Here is a 27,669-nt window from a genome sequence, read left to right as displayed (position 1 = left end):
ATTCGAAAGCTAATACACCCGGAATGTGCAAGAATCATTCGAGGCGGGTTTGAAGCGCATTCTAAGTAATAATAATAATAATAATAATAATAATAATAAATAATAATAAGTTCAATTTATATAGCGCCTTTCACAAACCCAAGGACGCTTTACAAAAGAATTACCACAAAAAAAAAACCTAGGAAGAATAGTGTGAGGTAAAGAGAAAAGTTTTCAAGTTGGCTTTGAAGGAAGAGAGAGTGGAACAGTCACGAAGTGATTGTGGTAACGAGTTCCAAAGTTTAGGAGCAGCAACACTAAATGATCTGCCACCCATAGATGTCAGTTTAAAATGTGGAACAGTCAGAAGTCCACAGACAGAAGATCTGAGGGAGCGGGAGGGACAGTACAAATGAATTAGCTCACAGAGATAGGAAGGAGCGAAACCATGAAGAGCTTTATAGGTTAAAAGCAGGATTTTGTATTTGATCCGGGAGATAACTGGCAACCAGTGCAGTTGCTGGAAAACAGGAGTGATGTGAGCAGTGCGCTTGGTGAGTGTGAGGACTCTTGCTGCTGAGTTTTGGATGTACTGCAGGTGATTGAGCAATGTGGCAGGGAGACCATAAAAGAGAGAATTGCAATAATCAAGACGAGAAAAAATAAATGCATTGACCAACATATTGGCATCAGTTTCCAAAAGAAAAGGGCGGAGACGTGCAATATTGCGGAGGTGAAAGAAAGCATTCTTAGTAATTAGTTTAAGATGGGGTTCAAATGTAAGGGTGGAGTCAAAGATAACTCCAAGGTTTTTTATAACTTAGGAAGGATGAATAGACACACCATCAACATCAATAGTAAAACTGGAGAAATTCTGAACCTGTCTTTTGGTACCTACTAATAGAACCTCCGTTTTGCCAGCATTAAGTTTAAGGCAGTTCTTATGCAGCCATTGCTTAAGGTCAGTGATGCAAGTCCTTAGCAGCTGAACAGAGGCTATGGAAGGGGTGATAGTGATGTAGATTTGAATATCATCAGCATAACAATGAAAGTTAAGGCCATAGTTACGAATAATCTGGCCTATAGGAGAAATATATAATATATAATACTGTTGTTGACCTGGCCTTATCTGATCATTTTTGTGTTTTCTCTGATGTTTCTATGTCTCCTCACATTCAGAACAGCTCAATGACTATGGGTAGGAGAGTCATAAACGACAACACGTGTGTTCTCTTTGAGCAAGCTCTCTCTCGGATCTCAACCAAAATGTCAGACTCTGTAGATGATTTACTGGAAATTTTTAATTTAAATATGACCCAAATTATGGATGATATTGCTCCATTCAAAATCAAAAGAGTCAATGATAAGCAGAAAGCACCATGGAAGCAATACCCAGCTGTTAAACTGTTAAAGAGAGAATGTAGAAAGACTGAAAGAAAATGGCGCAAAACTAAACTTCACATCCATTATCAAATCCATAAAGAGATGCTTTGTAAATATAATTATGAAATTCATAAAGCATGACAGTCTTTCTTATCCAACATCATCAACAGGAATATGAACAATGCCCGTGTGCTATTTTCAACAGTAGAGAAGCTAACAAATCCCCCACCACAATTAGCACCTGAACTTCTCTCAGTTAATAAATGCAATGAGTTTGCATCCTTCTTTAAAGGTAAAATTGATAAAATACGACATAATATTGCTCATAATATATCTCAGTTGCAAATAATTGAAAAACTGCAATCACCAGTGACACAGACAGATAACTTCAACACAATGTCAGAATTTTGTTTAATTGATTATGAGACTCTTGAAAAAAACTGTACAAAATCTTAGTTCCTCAACATCTGAATTGGACATTCTGCCCACCAACTTTTTTAAGTCTGTTCTACATCTTATAATTACAGATGTGCTTCAAATAATAAATACATCCCTAGAGACTGGCATTGTTCCTGTGTCCTTGAAAAAAGCCGTTGTAAAGTCCCTACTTAAAAAGAATAATCTGGATGCTTCAGTATTAAATAACTACAGGCCAATATCAAATCTACCATTCATCGGGAAAATCCTTGAAAAAATTGTCTTCAATCAATTAACTGCCTTCTTGATATCAAACAGCTGTTTTGATAACTTTCAATCAGGATTTCGTGCCAATCATAGCACTGAAATAGTGCTGATTAAAGTTATAAATGACATACGTCTTAATACTGATGCAGGCAAAACATCGGTCCTGGTATTACTGGACCTCAGTGCAGCTTTTGATACTGTTGATCACAACATACTACTATATCGACTTGAACATTGGGTTGGGTTGACTGGTAAAGTTATCAATTGGTTAAAATCATACTTAAAAGATAGAAGCTTCTTTGTTACCATGGGAAATTGTACCTCGACGTCAATGTCCTTGACCTGTGGTGTCCCCCAGGGGTCGATTCTTGGACCATTACTATTCAACCTTTATATGCTTCCACTTGGGCAAATTATCAAGAACAATTCAATTTTATATCACTGCTATGCAGATGACACCCAAATTTATCTTGCTCTATCACCTAATGATTATGCCCCCCTTGAATGTCTCTACCAGTGTATCGATCAAATCAACAACTGGATGTCACAAAATTTTCTTCAGCTGAACACAGATAAAACAGAAGTAATTCTATTTGGGAAAAAAAGATGAAAGACTCAGGATTACCACTATTCTTGACACAAAGGGGATTAAAACAAAAGAAATGGTTAAAAATCTTGGTGTTTTCATTGACAGCAAGCTAAACTTTGACAGGCACATGAAAGCAATCACTAAAACGGCATTTTATCACCTAAAAAACATTTCCAAACTAAGAGGACTTATGTCAAAAAATGATCTGGAAAAACTTATACATGCCTTCATCTCTAGTAGGGTTGATTACTGCAATGGCCTTTTCACAGGCCTGCCAAAAAAACCCGTCAAACGACTTCAGCTGGTTCAAAATACAGCAGCTACGGTTCTCACACGAACAAAAAGAACAGAGCACATTACTCCAATTCTAAGGTCCCTTCACTGGCTTCCAGTAAGCTACAGAATTGACTTTAAAGCATTGCTGCTGGTGTACAAATCTCTAAATGGTACAGGGCCCAATTACCTCTCTGATATGTTGCAGCGGCCTAACCCAATCAGATCTACCAGATCGCAGCAGAAAAATTTACTGTTAAAACCTGTTGTTAAAACAAAGTGTGGTGAAGCAGCTTTTAGCTACTATGCAGTACAGCTAAGGAACCAACTGCCAGAGGACATCAAAAATGCTCCTGCTGTTGGCAGCTTCAAATCTAGGTTAAAGACCAAGCTGTTTTCAGATGCTTTCTGCTAAATTATTAATATTGCCATCTATACATGTTTTAAACTCTTTACTTTTACAGTCGCTCCATGTTTTAAATTTTACTTAACTTTTATTCTATTTTATTCTGCTGGTTTTTTTTTAATTGAATTTTTATCTCATTTTATTATTTTATTTCTACTATTGTTTAATTCTTATTAATTTTCTTCCCCATTTATTTTATGTAATTTTATTTTCTATTGTTTACTGTTTTGCTTTTACTTCTGTAAAGCACATTGAACTGCCACTGTGTATGAAATGTGCTATATAATTAACTTGCCTTGCCTATAATATAAAAAGAAGGGGACCAAGGACGGAACCCTGAGGCACACCTTGAGCAACAGTAGCAGTGGATGATTTATGAACACCAATAGAAATAAACCATTGCCTGTTTGCTAGATATGACTGAAACCAGGATAAAGCTAAGCCAGTAATACCAAAAGAAGATAGTCTGGAAATGAGTCTCTCATGATGTACGGTGTCAAAGGCAGCTGTGAGGTCCAAGAGAACAAGGACATTGAGATGACCAGCATCAGTTGAGAGCAGGAGGTCATTAACAACTCTTAAGAGAGCAGATTCAGTGCTATGCATATTGCGAAAGCCTGACTGAAAGGGTTCATAGAGATCATTATGAGCAAGGAAAGTATGAAGTTGAGAGGCTACAACTCTCTCCATTACTTTAAGTAAGTATTTGAACGGCATTCTTACAAAGCTGTAAGAATGTTGGTCAGTTTGAAATTCCCGCCCAAATGTGGCACAAATTTTGAAAAATTTTTCATTCCAGCTAGTTCTGCTTGATTCCTGCTAATTCCAAATAAGTGTGATGGGGGCCTTAGTATTAGCTCGAGGGTGTGACCACCATTATGGGTTGGTCCTATGACATTCTGATTAATCCCTACTGAATCTAAAATGGACACAAACGCTGTTTTCCAATCCAATCCAGCTTTATTTATAAAGCACTTTAAAAACAACCAGAAGGTACCAAAGTGCTGTACATGATACAATAAATACAAAATAAATTAAAAGACATAAAAACATAAATAAAAACAGATATATAATAAGACAAAACAATAAAATAACAAAATAAGATAAAACAATAAAATAAAATCAACATCTTACAGGGTGTCAAAGGCCATGGAAAAGAGATGGGTTTTAAGAAGGGATTTAAAAACAGACAAGGAAGACGCCTGTCTAATGTGCAGAGGCAGATCGTTCCACATTTTAGGGGCTGCCACAGTGAAAGCACGGTCCCCTCTGAGCTTGCGCTTAGTTTTTGGCACCCTCCGGAGGAGCTGATCAGCTGACCTGAGAGAGCGGGTGGGTGAATATGGGTGCAGCAATTCAGAGAGGTAGGGAGGGGCGAGACCATTGAGAGATTTAAAAGCAAATAAAAGAATTTTAAAATGAATCCTAAAATGTATGGGCAACCAGTGGAGTGAGGCTAAAATGGGGGAAATGTGGTCATGTTTGCGTGTGCCAGTTAAAAGACGTGCAGCAGCATTTTGTACCATCTGGAGACGGTTGATGGAGGACCCACTAACCCCCACATAAAGTGCATTGCAGTAATCCAGCCATGTGGTGACAAAGGCGTGGATTACTGTCTCAAAGTGCTGCTTTGAAAGAATTGGCTTTGTTTTGGCTAGCTGCCTCAGTTGGTAAAAACTTGACTTCACAACTGTCTTGATCTGATTGTCAAGTCTGAGGTCAGAGTCTACCTTAACTCCCAAGTTAGTGATGTTGGATTTTAGGTATTGAGCCAAGGAACCTAGATCTAGACAGAGGGTCTCAGAGCTGCCACCAAAAACAATCACTTCTGTCTTCTTTTCGTTAAAATTTAAAAAATTTAGAGCCATCCAGGCCTTTATGTTGTCAAGACATTCAAGTAAGGGTCTTATAGAGAATGCTTGATTCTTTTTAAGAGGCATATAGACCTGAGTGTCATCCGCATAACAATGAAATGAAATACCATGCTTCCTAAATATGGAACCAAGTGGGAGCAGGTACAAAGAAAAGAGAAGAGGGCCTAAGACTGAGCCCTGCGAGACACCACATGACAGAGGAGCAGAGGAGGATACAGAGTCACCAAGGCTCACACAGAAAGTTCGATCTGCCAAGTATGACCTGAACCACTCCAGTGCTATGCCACTGATGCCCACCCACTGCTCCAAACGTGAAATTAAAATGTCATGGTCTACAGTGTCAAATGCAGCAGTTAGGTCTAAAAGTAAAAGAACAGCACATTCACCAGAATCACAAGTTAAAAGAATATCATTAAAAACTCTTAAAAGAGCCGATTCTGTGCTGTGCAGTGATTTTAAAACCAGATTGGAAAACCTCAAGAATATTGTGCTCCTCCAGAAAGGACATTAATTGCTTGTAGATTGTCTTTTCGAGGAGTTTTGAAAGGAAGGGCAGTTTGGAAATAGGCCTATAATTAGCCAGAACTGCAGAATCTAGACCTGTTTTTTTTAATTAAAGGTTGCACTACTGGGGCGGCACGGTGGTGTAGTGGTTAGCGCTGTCGCCTCACAGCAAGAAGGTCCTGGGTTCGAGCCCCGGGGCCGGCGAGGGCCTTTCTGTGTGGAGTTTGCATGTTCTCCCCGTGTCCGCGTGGGTTTCCTCCGGGTGCTCCGGTTTCCCCCACAGTCCAAAGACATGCAGGTTAGGTTAACTGGTGACTCTAAATTGACCGTAGGTGTGAATGTGAATGGTTGTCTGTGTCTATGTGTCAGCCCTGTGATGACCTGGCGACTTGTCCAGGGTGTACCCCGCCTTTCGCCCGTAGTCAGCTGGGATAGGCTCCAGCTTGCCTGCGACCCTGTAGAAGGATAAAGCGGCTAGAGATAATGAGATGAGGTTGCACTACTGCATGTTTAAAGTTTTTAGGGACTACACCTGAGGACAAACTGCTGTTAATAACTGCAAGCACGGATGGACCCACAATAGGAAAAACCTCTTTAAATAGTCGAGAGGGGACAGCATCATTAGGAGAGCCTGAGGGCTTTAAATGACCAACAGTGTCCTGTAAATCTAACAGAGTCACGGACTCAAACCTATCAAGGACAGCTGAGCAGGGGACAAAGACTGAAGGGTCATATGCAGAAGGTGAAATTAGAGCCCTAGTGCCAGCAACCTTGTCAATAAAAAAGTGAAGAAAGTCTTCACAAACAGCAGGCGAAGCCTCAATACCGACGGTCTATGGAGCATTAAAAACAGAGTCGATAGTCTTAAACAGAACACGAGGCTTATGACAGTTTGACAGAATAATATCAGAGAAATGTTTAGTTTTAGCAGCTTTCACAGTTGTCTGATAGTTACGTCAGCACTCTCTTAACATTTGAAAAGACACTTGCAGTTTGTCTCTCTTCCACTTGCACTCAGCTCTATGGCACTGGTGTCTGACAGCATGAGTAGTGTCATTTAGCCAGGGTTCACATTTAGTTTTAGGCTGCCTAATTTTTAATGGAGCCACAGTGTCTAAAACAATTTGGCAGGAGGAGTGAAACCATGAACTAAGCTCGTCCGTGTCGTTACACATTGATTCAGGAACGACACAGCGATTAAAAACGGCCGAGAACTGACCAGCAGTGGAAGGGTTAATGATGCGACAGCACCAAGCAGCAACAGTGCGAGGTTTAACTGTGTTACCAGCAACAACAACATCAAACAGTACAGGCATATGGTCCGAAAACACTGCGTCACAGATCTCCAGGTTAAAAACAGGCAAACCATATGATAAAACAAGATCGAGTGTGTGTCCGCGTTCTTGCGTGGGACCAGAAACAGACTGTACTAGATTTAAAGAGTCAATGAGGTTAAGAAAGTCCTTCTCCATTGGCTTATCAGGACAACACACATGAACATTAAAATCCCCAACAATAAGGACACGGTCATACTTGGGCATAATTTCAGCCAGGAAATCAGAAAAGTCACTTATGAAGTCCTTATTGTATTTGGGAGGTCTGTAGACCACTGCACACAACACTGTGTGAGGGTGAGCCAGTTCAAATAAACTCATCTCAAAGCTGGTGAAAGAGGATGACAGAGACAGCTGCTTACATTTATAATAACTTTTATAAATAGTCGCTATTCCTCCTCCTCGGCCCGAGGTCCACGGGGAGTTAAAATAGCAGCAATCCCCAGGTAAAAGTTCTGTGAGGGCGCTGGACTCACCAACAGCTAGCCACGTCTCAGTCACACAGAGAAAATCCAGTCCTCGGGAAGTAAAGAAATCCTTCAGGATGAAAGTTTTGTTCGCTAGCATTGACGAGCCCAAACTTGGCAGGAATCAGCAGATCCACGGTAGTAACCGTCCGGGGTTGCACAAATTCACCCTGCACCAGCGAGGCCGAGGAGAGCAGGGGCCGCGGGGCTGGAGCATCTCATCCGGGCCGACGACAGGTACAGTACCAGCCAGGCGTCAACAGGGTCCAGCGAGCGTCGAGAAATAACAAGGCGAGGCACCGCTCCATACTTAGTCCAAGAAACCTCGGAAGTGCACGACAAACAGGCCTTCAGCCTTACCAGTCGACCGCTGCGTTTACCCTGGTGGCGGTGGCGTTTATGCCAGAGAGATGGAGCCAGGGCGCGGCAGAGGTAAGCTGGGATCCCCGATAGGAAAGGGGGCAAATACTTTTGTCCACTATGATCAAACCCCACCAGATCTTTGGTAGAAACTTGAATATCCAACAGTCTTTGGTGATCATACAGCAGTAGCGAATAGACATTTAGACTGACAAGTGACAGATACAGTACAAACACACATAACGCTGGCAGAGACAGACGGCAGGCCACGCACACTGGCGCCATGTTGGATGGTCTCCATCCAAGGGTTATTTTCAAAGGGTCTTCTGGGTTATTGAAGTGAATATTACAATCTCCGACAACTAAAGCTTTGTCTAAGGAAATAACCAGATCTGAGATAAAATCTGCAAATTCAGAAAGAAATTCAGAATATGGCCCCAGGGGCCTGTAAATAATAAGTAACGGAATTAACTGGGTAGACCTATTTTTCGAGACTATATACATTATATGAGTATGAAGAACTTCAAATGTATTAAATTTATAACCAGGTTTTTGTGTTACACCTAGATAATCATTATAAATAACCGCGACACCTCCTCCTCTGCCAGTTAGATGAGGCTGGTGTATATAACTGTATCCAGGAGGACTAGCTTCATTTAATGCTATATATTCATTTGGCTTCATCCATGTTTCAGTTAAAGTGCATTAAACTCCTGATCAGTAATAAGTTAATTAACCATTAGCGCTTTAGATGTAAGAGATCTAATATTTAATAGCCCCACCTTTAGATCAAAGGTGCTGGCAGCAGCTGTACAGTCAGCATGATCTAATTTTATATTGATTAGGTTACTGGAACAAACTCTCTGAGTCTTCTTCTTCTACTACTTCTTCTTCTACTAGCTGCTCCCGCTTCTCTGCGGGGTCGCTGCAGCAGTCAGTCTTCTCCAATGCCTGTGGTCTAATGTGTCTTCTTTCACCACTCCGATGACCTCCATATTAGGGATGGCGAAAATTTAAAAAAATCTTGACCGACCACCGAGCCTCATTAGCCGGTTAAAGTCGGTTAACCTATGAGTTTAAACAGGGATGCAAACGGCGCGCCTTTTTCACGGCTCATGCAGATCCGATTTTTTTTTAGGGGGGGGCGTTGAAGTGTCTGAATAATTTCATCAGAGTAAATTCTGTATTAAAATTACTACATAAGCAAATGCCGTTACAGTCCATGAAAAAGCCGTGAAAAAGTCGGCATCTGCGCCTTTAGTTTGTGTGGAGAGATATGATCTGCAATAACATGCATTGTTGGCTACAGACCGAAACATACTTTCAGAATGCACTGGCCAAGGCAGGACTAAACTCGATGTGCCTTCTAATAATAATTAAAAAAAAACCAGAATAGTAATTTGTAAGCTAAAAAGCCTGTCTCTACACTTTTCTCTTGCCGAGTGGCAGCCAATGTTGCCAGATATTGCTGACGTTTTCCAGCCCAAAATATGTTCAAAACCCGCCAAAATCCACTTAAAACTGCCCAAATGGGCGGGAAACTGCCCAATCTGGCAACACTGGTGGCAGCTGTGTTCAACTGGGGCGGGACATGACTGATTGGGTGCTTCTGATTTGTCAGCTGTCTTTAACTGGGGTAGGAGGGCGGGACATGACTGAATGAGTGTTTCTGATTTGTCAGCTGTCTTTAACTGGGGCGGGACATGACTGAATGGGTGTTTCTGATTTGTCAGCTGTCTTTAACTGGGGTGGGACAGGACTGAATGGGTGTTTCTGATTTGTCAGCTGTTGTCCTTACACCGCATGGCGTGCCCCAAGCGTGTGTATCTGTCTGGCTGTTTGAATGAATTATTGTTTAGCTGAAAAGTCTAGCAATAAAATGCTATTTTGGAATCTGGTCTCTGTCCTGCCGTCCTCTGTGCTCCACCCACACATAGGGAGTCCTACAGTGGTGTTGAAACCCGGGAAAGTGGAGCACCAACCCAGCAGCCCCATGGAATCCTCCCCGTTCACTGACCTGGTCCATGCCCTCGCCACGGCTCAGCAAAGCCAGCACCAGGCGCTCGTCACACTCCGAAAGGAACAAGAACGGCGCTTCGAAGCCCTGGTGCTGGCCCAGCAAGAAGATCGCAAGGCGTTCCGGCATCTCCTCGCATCGGCAGGGCCCACCAGCGCTCCAGCCGCGGGCCCGTCTCCCCTCACTGTCACCAAGATGGGCCCGCAGGACGACCCCGAGGCGTTCCTCACGTTGTTCGAACAGGTCGCCGATGCCTCGGGGTGGCCGATGGAGCAACGCGCGGCGCGCCTCCTCCCCCTGCTCACGGGAGAGGCACAGCTGGCCGCGCTACAGCTCCCCGCCGACCGCCGGCTGGCCTACGCGGACCTCTGCAGGGCCGTCCTCCAGCGCGTGGGGCGCACACAGGAACAACAGCGCCAGCGCTTCCGCGCGCTGTGATTGGAGGAAGTCGGCCGGCCGTTCGCGTTCGGCCAGCAGCTCCGGGACGCCTGCTGGCGGTGGCTGAGGGCCAGCGATCGCGACGCCGAGGGAATCGTCGACCAGGTGGTACTGGAACAGTTCGTCGCCCGCTTACCAGCAGGAACCGCGGAGTGGGTCCAGTGCCACCGCCCGGCGTCGCTGGATCAGGCAGTCGAGCTGGCGGAGGATCATCTGGCAGCTGTCCTGGCGGCAGGACAGCAGATGACATCATCTCTTCTCTCCTCTCTCTCCTCCTCCTCCTGTGTCCCGTCCTCGCCCCATTCCCCCACCGTGGAGGCGGGGACCGGCACCACCCCAGCCGGCCCGCCGCACCCGCGGTGCCCTCCCGTTTCTCCCTTCTGTGTCTGTCTCTCCCCCACCTCAGGTGAGTGAGCCCCAGATCACCGGTGAAGAGGGAAAGCCCGGGCCGGTTTGCTGGCGCTGCGGGGAACCGGGCCACCTTCAACAGCAGTGCACAGCAATGGAAGTGGGCGCGGTGGTTCGGATCCCCGACGCGCCAGAGGCCGCCCTCGATCGGGCCGGAGCGTATCGCATACCGGTGAGTATCCAAGGGGCTACATATCAGGCGTTGGTGGATTCTGGTTGTAATCAGACCTCGATTCGCCAAAGCCTGGTTCAAAACGAGGCATTGGGGGGAGCACAAGGGGTGAAGGTTTTGTGTGTGCACGGGGATGTTCACAGCTACCCTTTGGTGTCGGTCCACATTATTTTCAGAGGGGAAAAATTTATAGTGAAGGCGGCGGTTAATCCTCGCCTTACCCACTCTCTAATTTTGGGGATGGATTGGCCGGGATTTCGGGGGTTAATGACGCGCCTAGTAGAGAGTGGGTCCTGCCATTTGACAGGGGGAGGTCCCGGTGTCGCTTTGGCGGGAGCAGCTGTCACAGAGCCGTCTACGTCATCTCCGCGTCAGAGCGAGGAGCCGCCGGCTCCTCCTCTCTCTATTGGGGAATCCCTCGCGGATTTCCCATTAGAGCAGTTGCGAGACGAGACTCTGCGGCATGCGTTTGACCAAGTGAGAGTAATCGATGGTCAAACGCTCCCGCCGAACGCCACCCCATCCTTCCCCTACTTCGCGATATTGAAGGATAGATTATACCGAGTGACGCAGGACACTCAAACTAAAGAGCGAGTCACGCAGCTTTTGATTCCAAAGAGCTGCCGGGAATTGGTATTCCAGGCGGCTCACTTTAATCCCATGGCTGGACACTTGGGGCAGGATAAAACACTAGCCCGAATAATGGCCCGATTCTACTGGCCGGGGATTCGCGGCGATGTCCGTAGGTGGTGTATGGCATGCCGCGAATGCCAGTTAGTAAACCCAGCAGCCATTCCAAAAGCGCCTTTGTGCCCTCTACCGTTAATCGAGACCCCGTTTGAGAGAATTGGGATGGATCTCGTCGGGCCATTAGATCGGTCAGCACGAGGGTACCACTTTATATTAGTTCTGGGGGACTATGCAACGCGATACCCGGAAGCAGTGCCTCTGCGCAATATCTCAGCACGCAGTATTGCAGAGGCACTCTTCCGCGTCATCTCCCGAGTTGGAATCCCGAAAGAGATTCTGACTGACCAAGGCACTACGTTTATGTCACAAACACTGCGCGAACTGTATGGGTTATTGGGGATTAAGCCGATCCGCACCAGCGTATATCACCCACAAACGGACGGTTTAGTGGAACGGTTCAACCGCACCCTCAAAAATATTATTAAAAAATTCGTAAGTGAGGACGCACGTAATTGGGATAAGTGGCTTGAACCCTTGCTGTTCTCAGTGCGAGAGGTCCCCCAAGCCTCCACGGGGTTCTCCCCGTTCGAATTATTATATGGGCGTAAGCCGCGCGGCATCCTGGACGTGCTGCGGGAAAATTGGGAGGAGGGACCTTCACAAAGTAAGAATGAAATTCAGTACGTTATGGACCTGCGCGCAAAACTCCACATGCTCACCCACCTAACTCAGGAGAATTTGCGGCAGGCCCAGGAATGGCAAGCCCGCCTATACAACAAGGGTACGCGCCTTAGAGAGTTCACACCGGGAGATAAAGTACTCGTACTGCTGCCCACATCGAGCTCCAAATTGATTGCCAAGTGGCAAGGGCCCTTTGAGGTCACACGGCGAGTCGGGGACGTCGACTATGAGGTGAGGCGAACAGACAGGGGTGGGGCGCTACAGATCTACCACCTCAATCTGCTGAAACTCTGGAACGAGGAGGTCCCCGTGGCGTTGGTGTCGGTAGTTCCGGAGAAGGCGGAGCTGGGGCCGGAGGTTCAAAAAGGGACATTGGCATCACGTACCTCTCCGGTCCCCTGTGGAGACCACCTCTCCCCGACCCAACTCACGGAGGTCGCCCAGTTGCAGGCCGAGTTTTCGGACGTGTTCTCGCCCCTGCCCGGTCGCACCAACCTCATAGAACACCACATAGAGATGCCCCCGGGGGTGGTAGTGCGTAGCCGCCCTTACAGGCTACCCGAACACAAAAAAAAGTGGTTCGGGAAGAACTTCAGGCCATGCTCGAAATGGGCATCGTCGAGGAGTCCCACAGTGACTGGAGCAGCCCGGTGGTCTTGGTTCCCAAGGCCGACGGCTCGGTCCGGTTCTGTGTGGACTATAGAAAAGTCAATGCGGTGTCTAAATTCGAAGCGTACCCAATGCCTCGTATTGATGAGCTGCTCGATCGACTAGGCACGGCTCGCTTTTACTCGACACTGGATTTGACGAAGGGATATTGGCAGATCCCCTTGACTCCATTATCCCGGGAGAAAACGGCCTTTTCCACACCGTTCGGCTTACACCAGTTCGTCACACTTCCGTTTGGGCTGTTTGGGGCGCCCGCTACATTTCAGCGGCTGATGGACAGGGTCCTCCAGCCCCACGCCACCTATGCGGCCGCGTATTTGGACGATATTATCATTTATAGTAATGACTGGCAGCGGCACCTGCAACACCTGAGGGCCGTCCTTAGGTCGCTGAGGCGGGCGGGACTCACTGCCAACCCAAAGAAGTGTGCGATTGGGCGGGTGGAAGTACGGTATCTGGGCTTCCACTTGGGCAACGGGCAGGTGCGTCCCCAAATTAATAAGACAGCAGCGATTGCGGCCTGCCCGAGGCCCAAGACCAAAAAGGGGGTGAGACAGTTCCTGGGGCTGGCTGGCTACTATCGGAGGTTTATACCTAATTATTCGGACGTCACCAGCCCGCTGACTGACCTCACTAAAAAGGGAGCGCCAGATCCGGTCCAGTGGACGGAGCAGTGTCAGCGGGCTTTCTCTGAGGTAAAGGCTGCACTGTGTGGGGGGCCACTTTTACACTCCCCTGACTTCTCTCTCCCTTTTATGTTACAGACGGATGCGTCGGACAGAGGGCTGGGGGCCGTTTTGTCCCAGCAGGTGGAGGGGGAGGACCGCCCGGTCCTTTACATCAGTCGGAAGCTGTCAGTGCGTGAGGGGCGCTACAGCACGATTGAGAAGGAGTGCCTGGCGATCAAGTGGGCGGTCCTTGCCCTCCGTTACTACCTGCTGGGGCGCCCTTTCACCCTCTGTTCGGACCACGCGCCCCTCCAGTGGCTCCACCGCATGAAGGATGCCAACGCGCGGATCACCCGTTGGTATCTGGCACTCCAACCCTTCAACTTCAAGGTGGTCCACAGGCCGGGGGCGCAGATGGTCCTGGCGGACTTCCTCTCCCGTCAAGGGGGGGGGGGGGGAGTCGGCTGCAGGCCGGACAGGCGCCCGGCCTGAGTCGGGCGGTGGGGGTATGTGGCAGCGGGGGCGTGGTCAAGCGCCGGTCTGTGACAGGAGGGTGGAGTCAGGGAAGGTAAGTGGCAGAATCACTTCACCTGAGAGCAATTAACCTGTGTTTGTGTGTCTTCCCAGTGACCGCGCCCTATATGAGGAGGGAGAGTGAGAGCGGAGGGAGCTCTGCCCTGAACCAGACGCCGGTTGTGTGTGTCTGTCTGGCTGTTTGAATGAATTATTGTTTAGCTGAAAAGTCTAGCAATAAAACGCTATTTTGGAATCTGGTCTCTGTCCTGCCGTCCTCTGTGCTCCACCCACACATAGGGAGTCCTACACTCGGACTGATGAAGGCATACATCATTAGCTTCTGCATGGATAACTATCTTTGAGAACCTGTGCTTGCCTAGGACCCTAAGACTACCTGCTACAGTGGTGCTTGAAAGTTTGTGAACCCTTTAGAATTTTCTATATTTCTGCATAAATATGATCTAAAACTAAATCAGATTTTTACACAAGTCCTAAAAGTAGAGAAAGAGAATACAGTTAAACAAATGAGACAAAAATATTTTACTTGGTCATTTATTTATTGAGGAAAATGATCCAATATTACATATCTGTGAGTGGCAAAAGTATGTGAACCTCTAGGATTAGCAGTTAATTTGAAGGTGAAATTAGAGTCAGGTGTTTTCAGTCAATGGGATGACAATCAGGTGTGAGTGGGCACCCTGTTTTATTTAAAGAACAGGGATCTATCAAAGTCTGATCTTCACAACACATGTTTGTGGAAGTGTATCATAGCAGAAACAAAGGAGATTTCTGAGGACCTCAGAAAAAGCATTGTTCATGCTCATCAGGCTAGAAAAGGTTACAAAACCATCTCGAAAGAATTTGGACTCCACCAATCCACAGTCAGACAGATTGTGTACAAATGGAGGAAATTCAAGACCATTGTTACCCTCCCCAGGAGTGACTGACCAACAAAGATCACTTCAAGAGCAAGGCATGTAATAGTCGGCGAGGTCACAAAGGACCCCAGGGTAACTTCTAAGTAACCAAAGGCCTCTATCACATTGGCTAATGTTCATGAGTCTACCATCAGGAGAACACTGAACAACAATGGTGTGCATGGCAGGGCTGCAAGAAAGTCACTGCTCTCCAAAAAGAACATTGCTGCTCGTCTGCAGTTTGCTAAGGATCATGTGGACAAGCCAGAAGGCTATTGGAAAAATGTTTTGTGGATGGATGAGACCAAAATAGAACTTTTTGGTTTAAATGAGAAGCATTATGTTTGGAGAAAGGAAAACACTGCATTCCAGCATAAGAACCTTATCCCATCTGTGAAACATGGTGGTGGTAGTATCATGGTTTGGGCCTGTTTTGCTGCATCTAAGCCAGGATGGCTTGCCATCATTGATGGAACAATGAATTCTGAATTATACCAGCGAATTCTAAAGGAAAATGTCAGGACATCTGCCCATGAACTGAATCTCAAGAGAAGGTGGGTCATGCAGCAAGACAATGACTCTAACCACACAAGTCGTTCTATCAAAGAATAGTTAAAGAAGAATAAAGTTAATGTTTTGGAATGGCCAAGTCAAAGTCCTGACCTTAATCCAATTGAAATGTGGTGGAAGGTCCTGAAGCGAGCAGTTCATGTGAGGAAACCTACCAACATCCCAGAGTTGAAGCTGTTCAGTACAGAGGAATGGGCTAAAATCCCTCCAAGCCGGTGTGCAGGACTGATCAACAGTTACCGGAAACATTTAGTTGCAGTTATTGCTGCACAAGGGGGTCACACCAGATACTGAAAGGAAAGGTTCACATACTTTTGCAACTCACAAATATGTAATATTGGATCATTTTCCTTAATAAATAAATGACCAAGTATAATAGTTTTGTTTCATTTGTTTAACTGGGTTCTCTTTATCTACTTTTAGGACTTGTGTGAAAATCTGATGATGTTTTAGGTCATATTTATGCAGAAATATAGAAAATTCTAAAGGGTTCACAAACTTTCAAGCACCACTGTATGTCCGGCACCCTGGCTCCTGGTATACACCTGACTAAAGCTGCTGGTGCCCCTAAAGGCTGAGCTAATTTCACATGCCGTATTATAGAGTCCCCTATAACCAGAGCTCTTTCAGGTTTCTCAGTGGGTGCATCACTAAGGACAGCAAACCTGTTCAATACGTGACACGGAGAGGAGTGGTGCTCCCGTGGGTGAGCCTCAGCAGTAGCTCTGGCTCTGTGCTTATGCCGCCGAGCCGTCACCCATTCACCCCACTGTAAGGGCTCTAATGCCGGAGTTGAGGGATTACTAACTCCACCTCGGGCATCCAGACTTTCCCCTACAGAAACTACACTGTTCTCATTCTCACTGGCCTTCTCTAAAGCCTGGATACGCGCTTCTAACACTGTAATCTTCTCCATCAGAGAGCTAACTAATCTGCACTTATCACAAATAAAGCTATCACTAGCGATGGAGGAAGAATGACTAAACATCCTGCACTCAGCACACTGAACAGGCTGAAGGTATTCCATGATGAAAGGATTCATGTACCTTAATCGAAGATCTATTGATATTAAAGCAGATCCGAGTGACAAGCGTCATTCACCTTGTTCACAGACCTTGTCACTCAGTTCCATTTAATCTGTTCTTTTATGCCATGCAAGTCCCCAATGTCTCTATTTGCCACCTCCATGGCCTGAGCAAACTTGAGTGCTTTTTCAAAAATCAATCCGTCCTCCGAAGGCAGCCTCCACTGTATCCTGTCATCATTTATGCTACAAACCAAACAGTCCCTCAGCATCACTGTCAAGAAATCTACAAAGTTACAGTCCTGTGCCAGCTTTCTCAGCTCTGCCACAGTCACTCACATTTTCTTCAGGCTTCCTCTTTCTTGTATTAAATTTCCACCATTGCATTATTACACTTGGCTTAGGGTGAAAATGATTTTTCAACAGCCTTACCAGTTCCTTGTATGAATGGTCCCCTGGTTTATCCGGACTCAACAGGTTGCTCATAAGAGCGTAGGTCTGTGCTCCTACACCACTTAGCAACACCACTCGTTTCTTTTCTTTGTTACCGATGTCGTTCACCGTGATAAAATGGTGCAGAATCTCACAGTATTCTTCACACTTTGTGACTTGCTGTCAAAAGGAGCCACTGAGTTTACTGTAGCAGCCATGGCCCTTTGCTAATGAGAGCACCTTCTCAACTTTTTTTTAAGCTAGCAGCACAATGTCAATAGCTCAGCTCCTGGTTCGTTAGCACTTAGCCAAGCTTCATGTCACATGATAAGCTTGAACTACTTTCGCTGTCTTGCTTACTTTGGCTTTTATCCTTATAGCCATATGTGGTATATTCATATATGAAGGTTTGGAGGCAGAGGCATGTCTTCTTTTGCACTGGTTTTATTATCTCAACATGGCAGTAACATACCTGCTTACCATGGGGGATCAACTTGTCTGCTCACTGTGGTACACACATAGCACTGGTGTCCCCTATTGGTCCTGAACTAATATAGTATTCATAACACAACTGGTATCCACAATGGCAAGTTGGCAATGTTCTCCCTTATATATATATATATATATATATATATATATATATATGATCTCATTATCTCTAGCTGCTTTATCCTTCTACAGGGTCGCAGGCAAGCTGGAGCCTATCCCAGCTGACTATGGGCGAAAGGCGGGGTACACCCTGGACAAGTCGCCAGGTCATCACAGGGCCAACACATAGACACAGACAACCATTCACACTCACACCTACGGTCAATTTAGAGTCACCAGTTAACCTAACCAGCATGTCTTTGGACTGTGGGGGAAACCGGAGCACCTGGAGGAAACCCACGCGGACACGGGGAGAACATGCAAACTCCACACAGAAAGGCCCTCGCCGGCCACGGGGCTCAAACCCGGACCTTCTTGCTGTGAGGCGACAGCGCTAACCACTACACACCACCGTGCCGCCCATATATATATATATATATATATATATATATATATTAGTGCTGTCAAGCGATTAAAATATTTAATCGCGATTAATGTCGCGACTGTCATAGTTAACTCGCGATTAATCGCAATTTAATCGCACATTTTTGTCACATGAAAAACCATTGTAATTCTCTCATCAGCATAAAAAAGTGAATGGGCTTGCTTTGTACCAATGTTTTTTTTTTTTTTATTGCAGAGCATAACACGTCTTGTCACAGCCACTGACATCCATAACTTCCATATTAGATGAGAAAACCAAGGGATGAAAAATAAAGTGCATATCACTGTGAAAATAAAAAAATGTTTTATTTTACTCTTCATTAGTTTCTTTTGAAGAGAAGTATTTGCCATAAAAGAAGAAAAAAACAGATAAAAATAAAAACATTCATCATACGTTCAAAAACGTTCATCATAGTGTGGCACTGTATTATCTAATTCTCACTGTTTCTAACTATACACCTACCCGGTGGAGATGAGCTGGGAAACTGAAGACTGAAGGAACAGTATTGAAAAGTATTTTTCCAGTCTCACCTGTGAAAGGTAATCCCATGTGATCTCGTTTGGATGGTAAACCTATTGGTACAGTTAAACGCAGCACATGAGTGAGGCATGTTTATTCTCGGCTACTGTCTAGACGCTATACCAGAGACGGTTGAAGAATCTCCACTTTGCCCCATCCAATATGGCGGCGAGGATGTTTATATGTCTATGCCTTTCTCCATCACTCACACTTACTCTTATTGAAGCAGCGCGCGACAAGCCTCAACAGGAACTATGGGTGACTTGCAGGGCCAAATTAGAATTTGCGTTAACAGCACTATTTTTTTTAATCACGTTAAATTGAGATCGCGTTAACGCGTTATCACGTTAACTTTGACAGCACTAATATATAAATATATATATATATATATATATATATATATATATATATATATATATATATTCACACACAATGTTATAGGTGCAGAAATTTGTCTCATTTATGACACTAAATTAGATAATCACCTGCCTAATGGAGTTAAATTTGATTAAAATGTGGCAATATCAATCTGACTTTATGATATCCATATGTAATTCCATAACATATTGAAATATATTCATTATGATTTTCATATATTTAATAATTAACTTGATGTACTTGCAATGTACGAATAATAATAATTTAATACTGGCAGCATGTTCAACACCAGTTTCTGCCCATTGATTGTGAGAGTCCCTCGGAGGCACATGCGCATTCTGTGTATTCAGCTGTGAGCAAGACGCTGTTTGCTGCAAAAGAGTGATCCAGGTCCATCGTAAATTAAGAGCAAACTAAAGTACTACAATGTTGTTTGAGAAAACCATGTTAGCTTAATGATGGATCTTAAGACGCAGTTAAAGATACTTTTAGCTTTCAGGAAACCCACCTCTGAGCCTGAGTGGCAGGCATGCATGACCCAAGGAAAAATGAACAAATCATTAATTGAAAGGATTCATTATTCCGAAGTTAGACAAAAAAGTAGTTCAGAATGAAGGAATCATTCATGAAGGACATCACTAGCAAGAAGTCACACACCTGCACCCTCGCAAGACCGGTCCATTATGTGTTCTCCGAATGTTAGGAAGGAGTCTGGCCTAGCCTCTGAAGGATCTGACTTGAAAGGACTCGTCCAACCAAGAAAACAGCCTTGACATTGAGAAACACCCAGAGCTCGAAGGATCCTCGACATCGGAACAATCCTTCGGCGGAATTCGATGACGCGGAGTCCTTGAAATGCAGCCTTTAAAAGGTCCTGCCTTGACATTGAGAAACACCGAGTATACTACAAATATTGCTTACTATTATTAATTAAGTATACTTTTTCAAATAAGTATTTACCACAGAGTTACAACAAACTTTAGAAAAATACTGACGAATAAATATAAGCAATAGAGATGGCATCTGGTGTAGGTTCCCATATGGTCTAGCGGTTAGGATTCCTGGTTTTCACCCAGGCGGCCCGGGTTCGACTCCCGGTATGGGAAGGTGATTTTTTTTTTTCTGCTACATCCAATCGACAGGGTAAATTGTGTCGTTCTATATGAAACAAAGTCGACATATGTTTTCCTTTAATTAAAATTACACCGAATTATAACACTGAACAGCCCATCGTTTAATGAGCTCATTCAGACTCAGATCATACGATCATACAGAACCTCGCAAATGGCATGATGCAGGGATTAATTATAGCCTACTTCTGGAAGCGAAGAGTAATTTTAACTTATTACAAACTATTAAAAATAGCCTGGTCTAGCCGTGATATAGATATTTTATATGTATTATCAAATGATTCGGTCTCCGTTTTACTCAGCGCCTGGAAAGTGAATGACAGGCTTGATGTGCGGCTTTTCCATTATAGGCGCAGGATCTCGAGTGTTTCTTCCTAAGTGAACGCTGGCCAATGGGTTCAGAGGGAAAGTGTGAGTGCTCGGAATTCCCCCCACGTCCCCTTTAGCGAAAACAGTGGAACCTTACGGCAGGCACGAGTGCAAATGAACTGCGTGACACGATCTACAGCAAAGAGAATAAACAGCCTGACAGAAAGAAAGTGTCTTTTCCTGAACTGGACAACAGGGAACCTACAATACACAGCGCAGCACGTCTGCATTCCTTGGAGCGGCTTCATTAAAGTGGATATTGTTTCCATCATTACCAGCATGAGAGGCATGAAACAGTGAACTTTACAAGATCGCATATCAAAGAGTAAGTAGTCCCCCCCAACATAGCATCAATAAAGTCTGTTTAGTAGATAGAATATTAATAAAAGTGCTGCAGACATTTCCTTTTGAAATTGTTATTCAGCAATGTCAGTCAGTACAGCGTCCGTTGGGAGAAAAATGCAGTCGAAAATCTTTTGCTTTATTTTAATGTGGTCGTATGACACAAATTAGAGGACCGTTTGAACTAGTAAAAAAAAAAAAAACATTAGAAAACGGAACTATGAATCAGTTGCAATTTAGTAGCCCAGTTGGTGGATGTTGGCTATGTTTATGTTACATTAAACGTTAGTTCAAACGGTTCTCTAATTTGTGTCATAGATTTTCCACCGCAGTTTTCTCCCTACGGACACTGAGCGCTGAACAATACAAGCTATTTGCGTGATGAAAGTGATGGAAGGCGCTGTCAGACCTCAGAGCCAGGGCTTCTCAAACTTTCTGCAGCCAGAGACCCCTTTAAATGGAAACTAAATTATACGGGCCCCCTCCAAACATAACCCAAGTTAATTTTTCAAATATGTACAAAAATATTGTTGTTGTTTATTAGAGCCACAGAGCTTTTATTCTTGAAGTTTACTTCAACAAAACGCATTAAATCCAAGTTGATTTATAGGCTGACTTGTTTCTGAGTTATTGAGGTTTGGTTTAAACCAAGTCCAGTGATCAACAAATAGGCTAATAACTATAAGAACTCAATAATTAAAAATTTAATAACTTTGGTTGCATTGAGTTATGATTTCCACCACTGTATGAAATAAATAAATAAATAAATAAATAAAATTAAAAAACCCTGGCTTCACAGACCCCACTTTGAGAACCACTGCTTGAAGTCACTCAGTCAGTTATGATAAGCTCTGTGTTAAGTCTCTTCATAACCCTGAGTTACTCAGCTGGTTTCAGAGCTTATATGTATGAATGGTGCCTGTTGTTAATATTTAGCAACTATTATCTCTCTCTCTCTCTCTCTCTCTCTCTCTCTCACACACACACACACACACACACATGGGTTTAATACATATTAATAAGGTAAATATATGTTCATTTAAGGTCATATGCTTTGTTTCTTAGTTTCGCTCCATCTGTTAATTGTCCATATGTTTAGATTTTCAGCCCAGGACACGCAAGTTGAACCATCTCATTTTTCTAAGGCCATTTGGAGGATGAGAAATCAAAATGGCTTGTTGTTGTCTTACTTTGGGAGTTTTTGGTGTGACTCAGAACAGCCTGTCTGTCCCGAAAGGACATTATCCAGTTTTTATGGCCCCACCTTTTCAATGTCTCCACATCCCATTGGCCATAAAGCTGGAAATTTCAGTCTTCTGAAACCAATTAGGCTCAGTAAGGAGCTCTAAATATACCAGCTACAGCTGGGGGGTTCCTGGAAAAAAGTTTCCTTCAGTGCATTAGTCCTCTTGATTTTGCTGTGGATCTTTGTACTGTACATTTCAAAATTACACTGATGCTCTCTCTTCATTACCAGAGCAACCTCTCTGCACAAATGACTTTCATTAGATTCAACACAGGATTTTTTGTTGCTAGATAACAACAGGAGGCATGTGGGCCACGTTTATGAACAGGGAAACTGGAATTTCCTTGTGCTCAGTCTGGTAACTATGATTATCATGTCCTCTTCAGCTGAGTTACAAACAGGAATAAAGGAGTGTCAGAAGACAGCAGAAGGCACTGACTCATTGCACTCTATTCGATTGCTCATTCTCGGCATCATAGCCTTGGACTGATGGTTTGGAAATCACATAAGATGTGATTTAATGGGGTGGTTATTGATTTGTCTGCTCATTTGGAGACATTGTTCTTTGGACAAAACTGCATCAGAAGGGCACTATGGGCTCAGACTAAAACAGCAACATGAGCTGAATCCTACTCATAGACCAATATCACTTAGACATGTAGAGCTAGCACATATATATATATATATATATATATATATATATATATATTCTCTCTCTCTCTCTCTCTCTCTCTCTCTCATCTCATCATCTCTAGCTGCTTTATCCTGTTCTACAGGGTCGCAGGCAAGCTGGAGCCTATCCCAGCTGACTACGGGCGAAAGGCGGGGTACACCCTGGACAAGTCGCCAGGTCATCACAGGGCTGACACAGACAACCGTTCACACTCACACCTACAGTCAATTTAGAGTCACCAGTTAATCTAACCTGCATGCCTTTGGACTGTGGGGGAAACCGGAGCACCCGGAGGAAACCCACGCAGACACGGGGAGAACATGCAAACTCCGCACAGAAAGGCCCTCACCGGCCACGGGGCTCGAACCCGGACCTTCCATTATCTGTAGCCGCTTATCCTGTTCTACAGAGTCACAGGCAAGCTGGAGCCTATCCCATCTACAGAGTCACAGGCAAGCTGGAGCCTATCCCAGCTGACTATGGGCAAGAGGCAGGGTAAACCCTGGACAAGCCACCAGGTCATCCACATAGAGACAAACAACCATTCACACTCAATTTAAAGCCACCAATTAGCCTAAGAAGAAGAACAACACTTGTGAAATTCCTCTCTGCATTTAACCCATCTGAAGCAGTGAACACACATGCACAGACACGTGAGCAATGAGCACATGCACATACCCAGAGCAGTGGGCAGCCATGCTAACAGCGCCCCAGGAGCAGTTGGGAGTTAGTTACCATCCTGTAAATTATCATCTTGCACGTATGATTTGTGAATAAATGGTTTCTACCATTTAAGTGTTAACATAATTTTATCCTGGGCCCATTTTATTTTATTTTATTTAAGGTTGCCTGCTTGTTTGTTTGACATACATCTTTACCAACAAATAATAAAATGTGGAATTAAAAAAGAATAAAAGGGCTTATTCTCTTTATATTTTAGTTAACTGAGGTAGATCAAACTAAGTTCAGGCTATATCTTCCACAAACAATAAATAATGCCACTTTGTGGAAGATAGAGCATATATATATATATATATATATATATATATATATATATATATATATATATATGATTCCATGCCATCCTATTTTTCCTTAAATAAAATTAATTAAATAATTATTAATTAAATAATGATGAACTGTTGCTTCTTTTTACTTTGTTGAGTGGTTCTTGACATAATATGGATTACTACGGTTGGAATAGGGCTATTTACTGTATTTTTTATAATTTACTATTTACTGTTTGATGATCTTAAACACACGAAGGCAAGAAATTCCATGAATTAACTTTTGATGAGGCTCACCTGTTAACTGAAAAGCATTCCAGGTGACCACCTCATGAAGCTGGTCAATTCCAACATTGTGCAAAGCTGTCAGTGAGGTAAATGGTAGCCACTTTGAAGAATCTAAAATATTTTATATATATATATATATATATATATATATATATATATATATATATATATATATAAAACACTAAACTCCACGTAATTATTTTTCCACATGTTCCATATTTTTTTTCTTAGTTTTGATGCCTTTATTATTGTTCTAGATTATAGAAAAAAGTAAAAAAAAAAAAAAAACTACAGAAAACCTATGAATGAGTAGGTGTGTCCAAACTTTTGAGTGGTACTGTATAGATACATATTCACAGTTGAGGTCATAAGTTTACATACAGTACAATCATTGTGGACATGAATGTCATATAAATATTGGGCTTTTAATGATTTCTTTGAACTCTTCTTTTTCTGTGACAGAATGATAATAAATTTGATGGACAGTACACATTTTGGGCGGCATGGTGGTGTAGTGGTTAGCGCTGTCGCCTCACAGCAAGAAGGTCCTGGGTTCGAGCCCCGGGGCCGGCGAGGGCCTTTCTGTGTGGAGTTTGCATGTTCTCCCCATGTCCGCGTGGGTTTCCTCCGGGTGCTCCGGTTTCCCCCACAGTCCAAAGACATGCAGGTTAGGTTAACTGGTGACTCTAAATTGACCGTGAATGGTTGTCTGTGTCTATGTGTCAGCCCTGTGATGACCTGGCGACTTGTCCAGGGTGTACCCCGCCTTTCGCCCGTAGTCAGCTGGGATAGGCTCCAGCTTGCCTGCGACCCTGTAGAAGGATAAAGCGGCTAGAGATAATGAGATGAGTACACATTTTGAAAAAAACAACAACCTAGAATTTGGTGCACAAATTTGAGTTTATTTTTGTTTTTTTGAAATCAACACTGTGTCAAAATTATACATACGGGGTCTTTATGTATACGTGCATATATAAGTGCTCAGCGTAAATGAGTACACCCCCTTTGAAAAGTAACACTTTAAAAAATATCTCAATGAACACAATTTCCAAAATGTTGAAAAGATAAAGTTTAATATAACATCTGTTTAACTTATAATGTGAAAGTAAGGTTAATAATATAACTTAGATTACACATTTTTCAGTTTTACTCAAATTAGGGTGGTGTAAAAATGAGTACACCCCACAACAAAAACTACTACATTTAGTACTTTGTTTGGCCTCCATGATTTTTAATGACAGCACCAAGTCTTCTAGGCATGGAATGAATAAGTTGGTGACATTTTGCAAGATCAATCTTTTTCCATTCTTCAACAATGACCTCTTTTCATGACTGGATGCTGGACAAGTGATGCTCAACTTGTCTCTTCAGAATTCCCCATAGGTGTTCGATTGGGTTCACATCAGGAGACATACTTGGCCACTGAATTACTTGCATCCTGTTCTTCTTCAGAAATCCAACAGTGGCCTTAGATGTGTGTTTAGTCATGTTGGAAAAGTGCACGACGACCAAGGGCACAGAGTGATGGTAGCATCTTCTCTTTCAGTATAGAGCAATACATCTGTGAATTCATGATGCCATCAATAAAATACAACTCCTTGACACCAGCAGCACTCATGCAGCCCCACATAAGGACACTGCCACCACCATGTTTCACTGTAGGCACCATGCATTTTTCTTTGTATTCCTCACCTTTGCGATGCCATACAGTTTTGAAGCCATCAGTTCCAAAAACATTTATCTTGGTCTCATCACTCCAGAGTATAGAGTCCCAGTAGTCTTCATCTTTGTCAGCATGGGCCCTGGCAAACTCTCGGCAGGCTTTTTTGTGCCTGGGCTCTAGGAGAGGCTTCTTTCGTGGACGGCATCCATGCATGCCATTCCTCTGCAGTGTTCGCCATATTGTGTCATGGGAAATAGTCACCCCAGTTTGGCTTTCTACTTCTTTAGATAACTGCAGTGAACTTGCATGCCGATTTTCTTCAACCCTTCTCATCAGAAGACGCTTCTGTTGAGGTGTTAACTTCCGTGAACGACCTGGACGTCTCTGTGAGATGGTTGCAGTTCCATCTCACAGTCCCCTGACTGCTCCCTGGGCGCTCTAGTGTGGCTACCCACTGCTCTGGGTATGTGTACGTGTGTTCACTGCTTCAGATGTGTTAAATGCAGAGGATGAATTTGACTGTGCTTGAAGTTTGCATGTGACAAATAAAGGCTTCTTCTTCTTCATCTTTCTTAAATTTTTGTACCACTTTTGCTCCAGTATTCTGACTGATAAGTAAAGCTTTGCTGATCTTCTTGTAGCCTTCACCTTTATGGTGTAAAGAAATTATTTTCTTTGGGGAATTCTGAAGAGACAAGTTGAGCATCACTCTCCATCCAGCATCTGAAGTGTTATTGTTGTGAATAAAGTCATTCAATGATGAGGAGACTTGGAGATGTGTTTGACGTTACTTTACTGAGGTACTAACTGACTGACATATTACAGATACAGTGTTACTACCCGGGCCCTGTTCTAGTGTAGATCACTCCGCGTAAGGGTAATATAGTCCCATAACAACATACCACAATATCCCCCCTGTTTAGCTTAAGAGACCATCCTAGAATAAGAGGAGATGCATAGCTGTGTAGCAAACATAACCATGAACTACATTAAATTAATTTCATAAGATTAAGCTTTGGTTACCATTAAATATTTCATTTAAACTCACATCAACACTATATCATTCAGTTATAGTTACTTGTTCTTCTGTAGGCTGAACATTTCAATTCACATGTCATTCATTCACATGTTAGAATTACTAATTTTTTTACTGTAGGCAAAAGGAAAATTATATATCAAATTTTTTTTTTAAATCACCCAGTCATTTCTCTCACAGCCTATCATATCTCTCACAGTACTGATTCAGAAAGATAGTAGAATATTAATACTGAGTAAACATATTACTGCAAAGTTGTAAACAGATTAATTCAAAGTTGTAAACATCAGTCAATCCCTGTCAAATGACAAGAGGAACATATTTAAAAGAATATAGAAAACACATTTCAACAGTCACATTCAGTCTCTGAAAGTGAGCAAGAGTGAATTATACTTGCTACTGGACATAGTCCCTGAAGTGTGCTGGCTTGACCAAAGCCCTTCCGAAGCGTGTACGGACTGGCTGAGGGTTGTTGGGGTCGGGTGGTTGACCTACAGGTTCACAGGATGGTGCAGTCTCTGTCTGTTCACTGTGACCCTCTCGGTGCTCACCCAGCATTTGTGGCACTGCCAGGTGTGTTCTGCTCACAGTAGGTTGTTGTGTCTGTGTGGTGTGTGTGTGTGTGTGTGTGTGTGTGTGTGTGTTGTAAGGTCGGCGCAGGTGGCTCCTGCAGTGCCTCAGCATATGTCCATTGGGTGTCTGGACAATGTAGCTCCTTGGCTCCTTACACTTCTGCTGGACGACTGTTGGGTGCCATGACCTTCTCTCCTTGCTCCACATTGTCACGTGCTGTCCAGGCTGGAGTGGAGGTAGTTCTCTGCGGCAGCTGCGGTCGTGGTGTTCTTTCATCACAGCTGCTCTATGGGCCAGGTGCTGACGGTGTTGCTCTTTACCTGGTTCTGCTCGGCTTGGCAGTAGGGTGGTGACCAG

At 43.8% G+C, this 27,669-nt stretch overlaps 1 long non-coding RNA gene and 1 other non-coding gene across 2 annotated transcripts in view; both read left to right on the top strand.

The window, feature by feature from the left end:
* The first annotated feature begins 20,019 nt into the window (after positions 1 to 20,019).
* trnae-uuc (transfer RNA glutamic acid (anticodon UUC)) lies at positions 20,020 to 20,091 on the top strand. The gene has a single exon. It is a non-coding gene; the product is annotated as a tRNA-Glu (tRNA).
* Positions 20,092 to 20,575: 484 nt separating this feature from the next.
* The window catches only part of LOC132890610 (uncharacterized), a 63,634-nt gene continuing 56,540 nt past the window's right edge, over positions 20,576 to 27,669 (top strand). Inside the window, exon 1 of the long non-coding RNA XR_009655223.1 lies at positions 20,576 to 20,809. This is a non-coding gene — a long non-coding RNA (uncharacterized LOC132890610). The remainder of the gene's footprint in view (positions 20,810 to 27,669) is intronic.

The sequence above is a fragment of the Neoarius graeffei genome, chromosome 8 (genome assembly GCF_027579695.1).
Source record: "Neoarius graeffei isolate fNeoGra1 chromosome 8, fNeoGra1.pri, whole genome shotgun sequence".
Classification (NCBI taxonomy): Eukaryota; Metazoa; Chordata; class Actinopteri; order Siluriformes; family Ariidae; genus Neoarius; species Neoarius graeffei.
The sequence above is the reverse complement of the archived record's forward strand: the minus strand, read 5'-3'. Positions and strand labels throughout refer to the sequence as shown.